Source organism: Meriones unguiculatus, chromosome 7 (assembly GCF_030254825.1).
Source record: "Meriones unguiculatus strain TT.TT164.6M chromosome 7, Bangor_MerUng_6.1, whole genome shotgun sequence".
In the NCBI taxonomy this organism is placed as follows: Eukaryota; Metazoa; Chordata; class Mammalia; order Rodentia; family Muridae; genus Meriones; species Meriones unguiculatus.
Window position 1 is genome coordinate 100,682,919 of NC_083355.1, and position 10,585 is coordinate 100,693,503.

Sequence of the window (10,585 nt, forward strand, 5' to 3'; positions counted from 1 at the left end):
TTCTGAAGAATGGGAGATGGATGTAGGTATGGAGGTGGAGGTGGGGATAGTTTTACTCTTCCTTTAGGATACTGCCTTCCCCATTCTTTCAGGAAACTCTTTCACAATAAAGTAACATTGTAGTAAATCCATTCAGTTAAAGGGTGTTTCCTCCAATTTGGGCATAACGGACTGGATAATCCAGGTGAAAAATTAGAAAGGTAATGTCCTGAATTGTATGTTTAAGCAACATTTTTGGCTAGATCACCAGGTGCCAGTACCCATCCACTTCCAAACTGTGACAGTCAAAACTGCTTCTAGATATTGCCATATACATCCTTGTTGGGGGCAAAAAAAAATGCAGTAGAGTGATGCTTCCTTTTAACTCAAAGAAGGAGAATTTGGGAAATTTTATTTTAGTAAAACTGTAGAGAGAACTTTCCTCAACTGCCACTGATACCTAGCTGCAGCCTACTTTATGGCAATTTATCACCTGGTTATCACCACAAAACTTACATCCAGAGACAGACGACTTAGTAAACAAGCTGACATTTTCTAACATTACTTTAAGACTGCTTTGTTATTCATTTTAAAGATTTTTTTGTAACCCTTATAATTAATGCAATATTTTCACATTTGTTGTTTCATTTGACTCACAGGTAAGGGAATCAAATTAGATTCCAATTTTTATTATGAAGGCAGATGTGGTGAATGCAAATGACTTGCTTGAGGGTAAATGTCAAGCCTTTCAGAAATAAAATTGGAGCTTTTTCTCTGTGATAGTCTTTCCATGCACCTGAAAAAAAAAGAGAGAGCTATTTTATAGCTTAGGCAAAGTTAGTAGAAGTATTTTTAATTAAAAGTATGAGTTGTGATGGGCTGACATGATAACTTAAGAGGGTAAAGGCACTTGTCGTCAAGGCTAATGAGCTGATTTCCTACCCTAGCCCCGAGAGGTGGAAAGAGAAGGATACCTTCATGCTGTCCTTTGACCCTCACATAAGTGTTACGGTATGAATGGTATGAATTCACCAACAAACAGAGAAACATAAGAAAAAAAATATATACATACATATCATGATTTTATAAATAATTCCCTGACAATGTTTAGATTGTTTTTCTGTAGCTAACGTTTTATTGAAATAGAACTAAAAAAGGTCACATCACCCCTGAATAACAGATAGGATGAGAAATAGATTTTGAATTGAATTTAGGGTTGAGTGGCAAAGAAAAAAAAGACCAGATATTAATGCTGAACTACTACAATTGCTACAAATTCTTCCTGTCATTCATTCCAATGACTTATATAATACCTAATAATATAAAATACGTGATTTCTTTAAAATAATAACTGTGACCTCAATATTTTATTCCCTGTGTTTTGTCCTCAGAAAGAGGTACAGTAATATTCTTGGATCCACATTTGGGATCAGTGGTTTTATTTAAACAAATTAATGTCTTCCCAAACAAAACTGTGACATATGTGATTTGTGAATTTGTAAATTGTCTTGCCTATTGACAATGCTAAATGGCTGTAGATTTCATACTGTAATGGAGCCACATATGAGTATGTGACACCAAAAAAAAATGCTCTAGTTCTGAAGATATAATTTATTCTTCTGTCACATGCTGTTTTATTTTCTAACCACTCCTAAGAATTCCATTAAAATAAACCAAAAGGAAAGAAACAAATGGGACACAGTCTCAGCTACTGTGTGAGGAGGTGGCCGACCGGTGAAAACATGTTTCATTTAAAGCACTTGACAGGTGAAGAATTCAGCGAGTTGCAAATCACTCTAATGGTTGCTAATTTTAAAAGGACTATAAACATTTCAGAACACGTGTTAGCAGAATTGTTTTTACCACATGAGAAAACTCCTCAGGACTGCCAGCAGGTGTTCTAGAGACTGTAAAATAATTATGATGGAAGTTGCTAGACAGACAAGATTATTGTAAAACATCCTCTGAAAAGATTTTCTCTGGGACCTGGTACATAAGTTGGGTGGTCCAGTTGTGAACTGTGGTTTTGTGGATAGTAAACATGGAATCTGTGCTGTTGACTAGAACCTCAATGCCACATACCCACAGGATTCAGGAGAGCCTTCTCCAGGTCAGGCAGAGAGAATGGGCATAGCCTGTGCAAACTGGGCATAAGTGTGTGCAAATTTTGGCAATGTGTAGAGAAATCATCTGTTACAGCTTTCTCCTTCCAGATGTTTAAGCCATGAGACTTCTTCCCTCTTGAAATCTCCAGCAAGGACTAGCTAAACCTGCCTTCTTGTTCTGCTATATACCATAAATCCATCTCTTTGATTCAATGTATAAAATAAAGGGCTCTGAGTTTCTGGGTTGCTGTTGTTGGTACATATCCATCAGAGCCCACCTGCTCACTCATTCAGTCCTGGAGATCCTTTTCCTATAGCCCTCTTTCTTGTTCCTTTGTCACTGCCAGTCAGGTTTCCAGGACAAGGCAGGGGTAGACAGGACATGGTGATGGTTATAACTTTGAACTGTGAGCTGAAATTAACTGTTCTCCATTATGTTGTCAAAGCAACTATTCATGGCCACAGAAAAGACACTGAGAGAGAATTCTAAAACATAGGTAGATGTAGCTTCAGTAGTCTTGCCTATGGGAAACTATGCTGGGGAAAAGAGATCCAAATCCTGTTCTGGCCACCTAAAGGAGAATTTAGGAACCACAGGAGGACTTTGTAACCTCTCATGGGACACGCGACTTCCTACTGACTTCCTGTTGAAATTTAATTTACTGTTGTAGCAATAATTTCAGAACAAACCAGGTCACCATATGTTTTTAAGGGAGTGAATGTCAACTATTTCTAGTATCTATGATGTTTTCCCTTCTGAACGAGGATTAAGCATCTCCTCTAGTCCTTCTTGTTGTTTAGCTTCTTTAGGTCTGTAGACTGCAGTACTGTTATCCTATATCCTGTGGGTAATATCCTCTTATATGTGAATGTATACCATATGTGTCTTTCTGCTTCTGGGTTACCTCACTCAGGATGATCTTTTCTAGCTTCACCCATTTGCATGCAAATTTCAATGATTTCCTTGTTTTTAATAGCTGAATAGTATTCTGTTGTGTAAATGCAACACAGTTTCTGTATCCATTCTTTACTTGAGGGACATCTAGGTTGTTTACAAATTCTATCTATTACAAATAAAGCTGCTATGAACCTAGTTGAACAAAGGCCCTTGTTTGGTGAAGCATCTTTGAGATATATGCCCAGGAGTGGTCAAGGAAATAAGGGAGGGGGCTACAACTGGGATACAAAGTGAATAAATTCTAAATAATGATAATAATAATAATAATAATAATAACAGAAAACAAAGGCTGAAATACAGAGATCGACATTGAGAGAAACAAAAATATTTTATTACTATTTACTAATAATTAATGGTATTTGTATGTTCACAGATATTTTCAAAACTTTTATTTATTTTAATACACTTAAATAAACACTAGTATTCATATAGCAGGAAACAATTCAAAAGGAATTTTTTCACATGACAGATACAAGAATAGTCATGTCTGCAATATTTTTGGAAACAAATACATTTAAAATAAACTTTTAATAAGGCACATTAGATATTAAGCAAGCTACTATTTATGCTCTTCTCTGTGGTCCTTTGCAACTGGATGATTATTATTTATCTCTTCCATGAGTTCTCAACCTGTGGGTAACCATCCTTGGGGATGGAACAAAAAAGATGGATTCTCTCACAGGGTCTGCTAATACCATCTGAAAACATAAATATTTATATTACAATTCTTAATAATAGCAAACTACAGTTATGAAGTTGCAACAAAAATAATTTATTGTTGGGAGCGTTGGTATAATGTTCTTGTGGAATGTATACAGTTTACTCTTGTTCATTCAAATGCTGATTTCTCTACTCCAGTATCTGGTTTCAATGGGACATTGCATTGTGATGCTTATTCTAAGCATCACCTCTCTCAAGTTTGTATAAACATGCTACCATTTGTTCTGTGTATTGCCAATAAAAACAACCAGCCAATTCTGAGCAATGAAGAGAATAGGGTGGGACAGCCTGGTGTTCAGGGGAGAGGAGTTGGAGGAGAGATCAGAGAAGAGAGGACCAGGAAACATCAGCAGAAATGAACCAATGTAAGATATGACTGAAAAGCAAGCATAATATGGGAAATCTGAATGGCAGAAATTTATGCCACCTTGGAGGTTTAGAATGGAGTAATTATTGCCCAGCATTGTGCTCTAGGTTAATTAAGTAAATCCTAGTCTCTGTGTGTTGATTTGGGTATATAGCTGGTTTAGGAATAACCACTGTTTAACCAAAAGATAAATCAATATTATATATTAATAATCCTCATCAGGGGTGTCATTACAAAATGAGAAAGTGCATAGAAAGACAAATGGGATGTGCATTGGATATTTGACAGGAGTCTACGCAGAAGGCATCTGAAAGACTCTACCTAGCAGTGTTTCAAAACAGATACTAAGACTCATAACCAAACCTTCGGCAGAGTGCAGGGGATCATATGAAAGAAGGAGAGTTAGTATGACGTGAGAAGGATAGCAGCTCCACAAGGACCAAATATATCTGGGCACAGGGGTCTTTTTTGAGACTGACACTCCACCAAGGACCGTGTATGGAAATAACCTAGAACCTCTGCTCGGATGAAGCCCGTGGTAGCTCAGTAACCAATTGGTTTCCCATAGTAAGGGGAACAGGGACTATCTCTGACAGGAACTCAATGGCAGGCTCTTTGACCTCCCCACCCCCCAAGAGAGGAGCAGTCCTGCTAGGCCACAGAGGAGGACTTTGCAGCCAGTCCTGAAGATACCTGATAAAACAGGGTCACATGAAAGGGGAGCAGGTCCTCCCCTATCAGTGGACTTGGAAAGGGGCAGGGAGGAGATGAGGGAGAGACGGTGGGATAGGGAGGGAATAAGGGAGCAGGATACAGCTGGGATAGAGTTAATAAAATGTAACTAATAATAAAAAATAAATAAAATTAAAAAAAAGAAAACAAAATGAGAAAGTGCATTAAAGGATCTCGACATTAGGACTGTTGAGATCCATAACCATCATACTTAGACTATCATTAAAATCTAAGCAAACTATCTTTAGATACCATTTAAAAAAATGCCTATTAAAATGCAAGCACAATGACCTGTGTATGTGCTCATGGAACATATTTTTTATTCTCTTTAAATTACATTTTGTTTTTAAATGTTACTCAAGGACTATTTATACTGAAATTATCAGAATTATTGAACACACATCTTTCTCCCTTTGTCCCACATACTTGGAATCATACTCACTTGGGTATGAATCTTCTTTTTAGAGTATAGAGATGATTTTTATTTGTACAAAGACACATAAATCTTCCTAAAATGTTTGCATCAGGATGGATGTACTCTGTTCTCTTCCAAGCACTCCCCATCCCTTCAAGGTAATGTGAAGGAACTATAACTATTAATGAGTAACATTTTCTTAGCATACTGTAGTTCTCTTTATCTATCTTTTCCTGACCCCTGAGCTGAATGACAGGAGTAACTTCAAAAAATATTAAACCGATTGTGAATTTGAACAGGGAGTTGGCCTTGGACTTTTGATTGCTGCCCATCTGCAATGGACATTCTGAATTCTCCCTCTGTCACTATCCAAATGTAAGATTTCTGACATTAAATCTTGCAAAGAATCACCATAGCTTATCAAGTCCTATTTTGAAAACATGAATAAAACAAAATAAAAGATCTAAGATCTGGCAAGCATTCAAACATTTGCACATTTTTGGTCCTGGATTAGAATAATAAAGAGACAAGAAGAATTTACATTGTGTTTCGTAGAGCCTCTTCTTTCATTTGTACTCTTGTGCCCTATCTAACATTTACATATTTGGTCTTTTTAAAGACAGTTTGATGATAAGTCTTCCTCATATGGTACACACATTTAAAAATATACATTCCATTAGGTTTAAGTCTTTTTGACAGGAAGGAATAAAAATGCGATGTCTTTCATTTCCTGAACACAGCAGCTGTCTGTCACTGGGGGAGGGGCATCTATTTAGAGTTGAGATAGGGTCTAGTTGCAATTTCCTTTTGGAGAGGCAGGCTGTTTTGTGCATCACAACACACAGCCAGTAGGTAACTCATAAACAGGGCTGGGAATAACAGCTAAGCCTTTATCTTATAAAACTTGAGAAATAAGAAGTTAAGTTCAGTTCCATTGGTGCAAAACACATAAGTTCCTACAGAGAGCTGATGATGCAAAGATTAACCCATTAGCTCTCCAGAGGTAATTTACAATCACTTGGGACAAAAATTCCAGAAATATTAAATATAAACTATTTTTAATGTATTCCTTTACAGGTAATCTGTTGATGTAATGAAAATATTTTATATTAGTAATCCAGTGGCCTCTTCTTTAACCAGGTGAAGTAAAGAAGGGAAGGAGAACATTAGAAAAACTGTAAGTGAATACAGTCACCGTGGATATTTGGTAGTGGCAGCATGATTACAACAACTTGTAATACCTTTCTGTGTCCTCCACTTACTGGAAAAATCAACCCTTGTTCCAGTAGATTTGTTAAATTTTCCATTGTATGTGGCTAAATTTAAATTTAACTGATGTCCTAGGCAAAGATTCACGCAGTTTACTTCATGGTGCATTCATTTCTTTAACACATGCATGCATTTTATTTTGTTTTGTTTTGTTTTTATTTTGTTGTCAACTGATGCAATCTGGGGAAATCTAGGAAAGTGGAATCTCAGCTGAGGGATTTCCTAGCTGAGACTGGCCTGTTGACAGCTCTTTTTACAGTTAGTCCAGGTAGCCTGGGCTGGTCAATGTGGGTATTGACAACCCTAAACAACTTATTGTGGGATTACAAATCCGCTTGTGAATTGTGAGCCCATGAGTTATCCAGGGACTAGTGTTCCTCTCCAGTTACTCATTTATGTTCATACTCTGCGTGAGTTCCTGTTTTGAGGATCCTCTTTGACACAATGTGACTTGGAAATGTTTGACATAAAACCTTCGCTCACCGAGCTTCCTTTTGGTCAATATGTTTGTCACAGCATCAGAAGAAAACCAGAGCACCATGTCATACATAAGGAGAGATGAGTCTAAATTGTTCATAAGGATATAACGCTGTATTTATAAAAATGCTAGAAACATTCATATATCCATGAAAAATACAACATTGTGTCAAGGGAAATAGGCTTCAATAATGTCACATCAGACATTAAACGAAATAGTAAATTTCAAGTATATGAATGAAATCACTGAAGTTTTGATGATTATCTATATTTTCATTTTATGTCCTCAGTTAAGGTCCCCAAAAGTTATAGCATTTCATGAGCTATAGCTCCCAGTGCCTTCAGAGTCCTGGAGAGGTCTTCAAGACATTTAAAAATAGAGGTGTGCTGGTTTCTACAGTGGCATTTAATTTGTGGACATTTTAATACCATTATGTAATGTGCACTTGACTTTGAATCTGAGAAGGGTTATTTCAGGTTTACAGAGGCCACATTAAATAAAAGGAGGATCAAAAAGAAGAGAGCATTACGAACCAGGGTAAGGAAGTGCACTGCCACAAAATTTAGTTTGAGGATCTTCTTTTCTGATTTTAGTTCCAATAATTTAATTTCTCTGCTCTAGGGAAATGCAACTTAGGAAAGCAAAGCAAATTTATCACTTCTGAAAACTGCTGCAAGACCCCCCAAGACAGAACGATTACCCCAAAATTGAATTTAAATAAAAGTAATTAGTTTTATCTTATGTTTTAATTCATTTACCTCTGCATTGAAATCCCCCTGGAGTTTTGAAACTCATCAGCGATTATCCCTGAAGCTGATTCAATAGTGTGCGAATAAATACACCATTAACCAATTATACATAATGACTGCGAGACATGCCAATAGTGGAACAGCTCAGGTGATTTATAAGGCTCACACCCTATAGCCCATTTGCAACTCAAATTTTCATAAAAAATGCATTGAAAGTTAAGAAATACTTTATATATACTTGTAGTCACCTGCTGGGGATATGAATAAATAAAACCAAGCAATTTATATTTTCTTATTTTTAAAAGTTTGTCAGATAAAATCCTCAAGTGTAAGCTATGAAATATTCATTTGAAGTCAGCGGTGTATAGATTTGTTTTTCTTTGTTTTCTGGCCCCCATTTAGACAGATCACAGGATAGGAGCCTATGTGCTGACAATGCATAGGAGTTATTGAATTAATTAACCTAATTGGGGTTTCCTTTCAACCAAAACCCTGAGAATCTGGGTCTGAAGACAAGGCACAGTGGCTAAAGGCAAATCCTAGTTCAGTTCCCAGCAACCACATTGAGCAGGTTACAGCTTCCTGTAGCTTCAGTTCTGAGACATCCACAGACCTCTTTTGGTCCCCATGGACACTTCACACCAATAGTACACTTAAAAATAAGTATGTACACACACTGTGACTATGTGCACATACACATATAAAAATAAAACCGGAAATCAAAACTTGCTCTTAAAGTCAACTGGACCACACACCACATGAAACAAAAATTAATTCCCAATTAAAGCCCCCCTTTATTTTTAAGGAGTAATAGAAAACAAGAATGAAAGTAAATAATTTCAGGTAAAAATACTTTATTGGGACTTTTCCCCTTTGTTGTTCATTTGACCAATTGTGTACTATCACATTCTCTCACAAGTTTAAAGATTTCCAAGAAGACCCAGAGTTTGTGATTGCAAACATAACACCCATCTTTGATAAGCTATTAAAAATTGGCAGATGTGTAAAATTGGATATCTGTGTTTTCATTGGTAAATGGATAAGGTCAAAGTGTAGGTGCACTCAGAGTTATTTGGGGTAGTTTACAACAAGAAGGAGGTTCCAGGGTAAGTTGATCAATCCTCATTTATAAAGACAAATGGGATGGACATTGGAAGTAGGAGAAAACAAGAAACAGAGCAGGAGCCTACCACAGACGGCCTCTGTAAGACTCTGCCTAGCAGTGTATCAAAGCAGATGCTGAGACTTTTAACCAAACCTTGGGCAGAGTTCAGGGAATCATATGAAAGAAGGGGGAGTTAGTAAGACCTGGAGAGGACAGGAGCACTACAAGGAACAAATATATCTGGGCACAGGGGTCTTCTCTGAGACTTATCCTCTAACAAAAGACCATGCATGGATATAACCTAGAACCCCTGCTCAGATGTAGCTCATGGCACCTCAATAACAAAGTGGGTGCCCTTGTAAGTGGAACAGGGACTGCCTCTAATATGAACTTAGTGGCTGGCTCTTTGACACCCCCCGGGGGGTGAGCAGCTTTGCAAGGCCACAGATGAGGACAATGCAGCCAGCCCTTATGACACCTGATAGACTAGGGTCAGATGGAGGGGGAGGAAGTCCTCCCCTATCAGTGGACTTAGAGCAGGGCAGGGAGGAGATGAGGCAGGTAGGGTGGGATTGGAAGGGAATGAGGGAGGGGATTACAGCTGGTATACAAAGTAAATAATCTGTGATTAATATAAAAAATAAAAATTAATAAAAAGAAAAAAAAGTTCCACTCATGGCTCAAGCAGAATGTTAAATATATGGTTAGTATTCAAATGTTAATCATTTCTGTATAATCTGAAAATTTCCACAAGTTTTGTTGTCATTTGTGATTGATACTAAGTATGTGGAACTAGATCATTTTTCTCCTGCCAGGAGCAAGTGAACTATGCATTTCACCTTAGGTACCTATGCAGTAAAGTTAATTATAAATCATTTCATGATAACTTAAACAAATGTACATCTTTGGGAAGCAAAGAAAGTAACTGACTCATACAAAATGACTTTTAGGCACCAAGTTCCACACTGGATTATTTCCATGATTCTTCTTTAACTGTATAACAAGAGCATGGCAGAGAAGATGGAAATTAAGTAGAGAAAGGTTCAATTATTTGAATTGAGTAGTTAGTGAACATTGCAAGTTTGAAATTCAAGCTTCACACACTGTTCTTGTCTTCCTTATGTAGGGGTATGCTTACTCAAGGGAAGTTGGTCATGGGTGTTGACATTACAATTGTAGATGTCTATCAAATACTGAGGCATAAATATATATAGGTATTAAACTGATTTACTGCATGGCAAGATAGAATCACATATTTTATATTTCACATTCCTTTTCTAGTGGCACAATTCACAAGACAAAAATAATCCTTTTATTATTGCTACAGGGAATCATGAGAAAGCAAACATACTCACACAGTGATGCTACAAAGTTGAGAAAACTGGTTATAGGTGACATAGAAAAGATAAAAAGCAAAATTCTACCAATGTTTTTGGAGAGAGTGCCTGTAAATGCAATATTTTTGTCATAACAGGTTTATGTAGGTTTTAAATTGTCATAAGCTTCATTTTATTAAGTGATCACTTTCACAAGCATGTCAAAATCATACCTCGTTTCTAGAGTTATATGTTAATAAAATAAAATATTATAGAATGTATAAAATATGACAATACCTATATGAAAAATACCTTGAATCACATAGACATATTTTAAGCTACAAAACTTAGAAATCTGAGTTAGTCCTCATCAAGACAGGCTCTAGGACAGC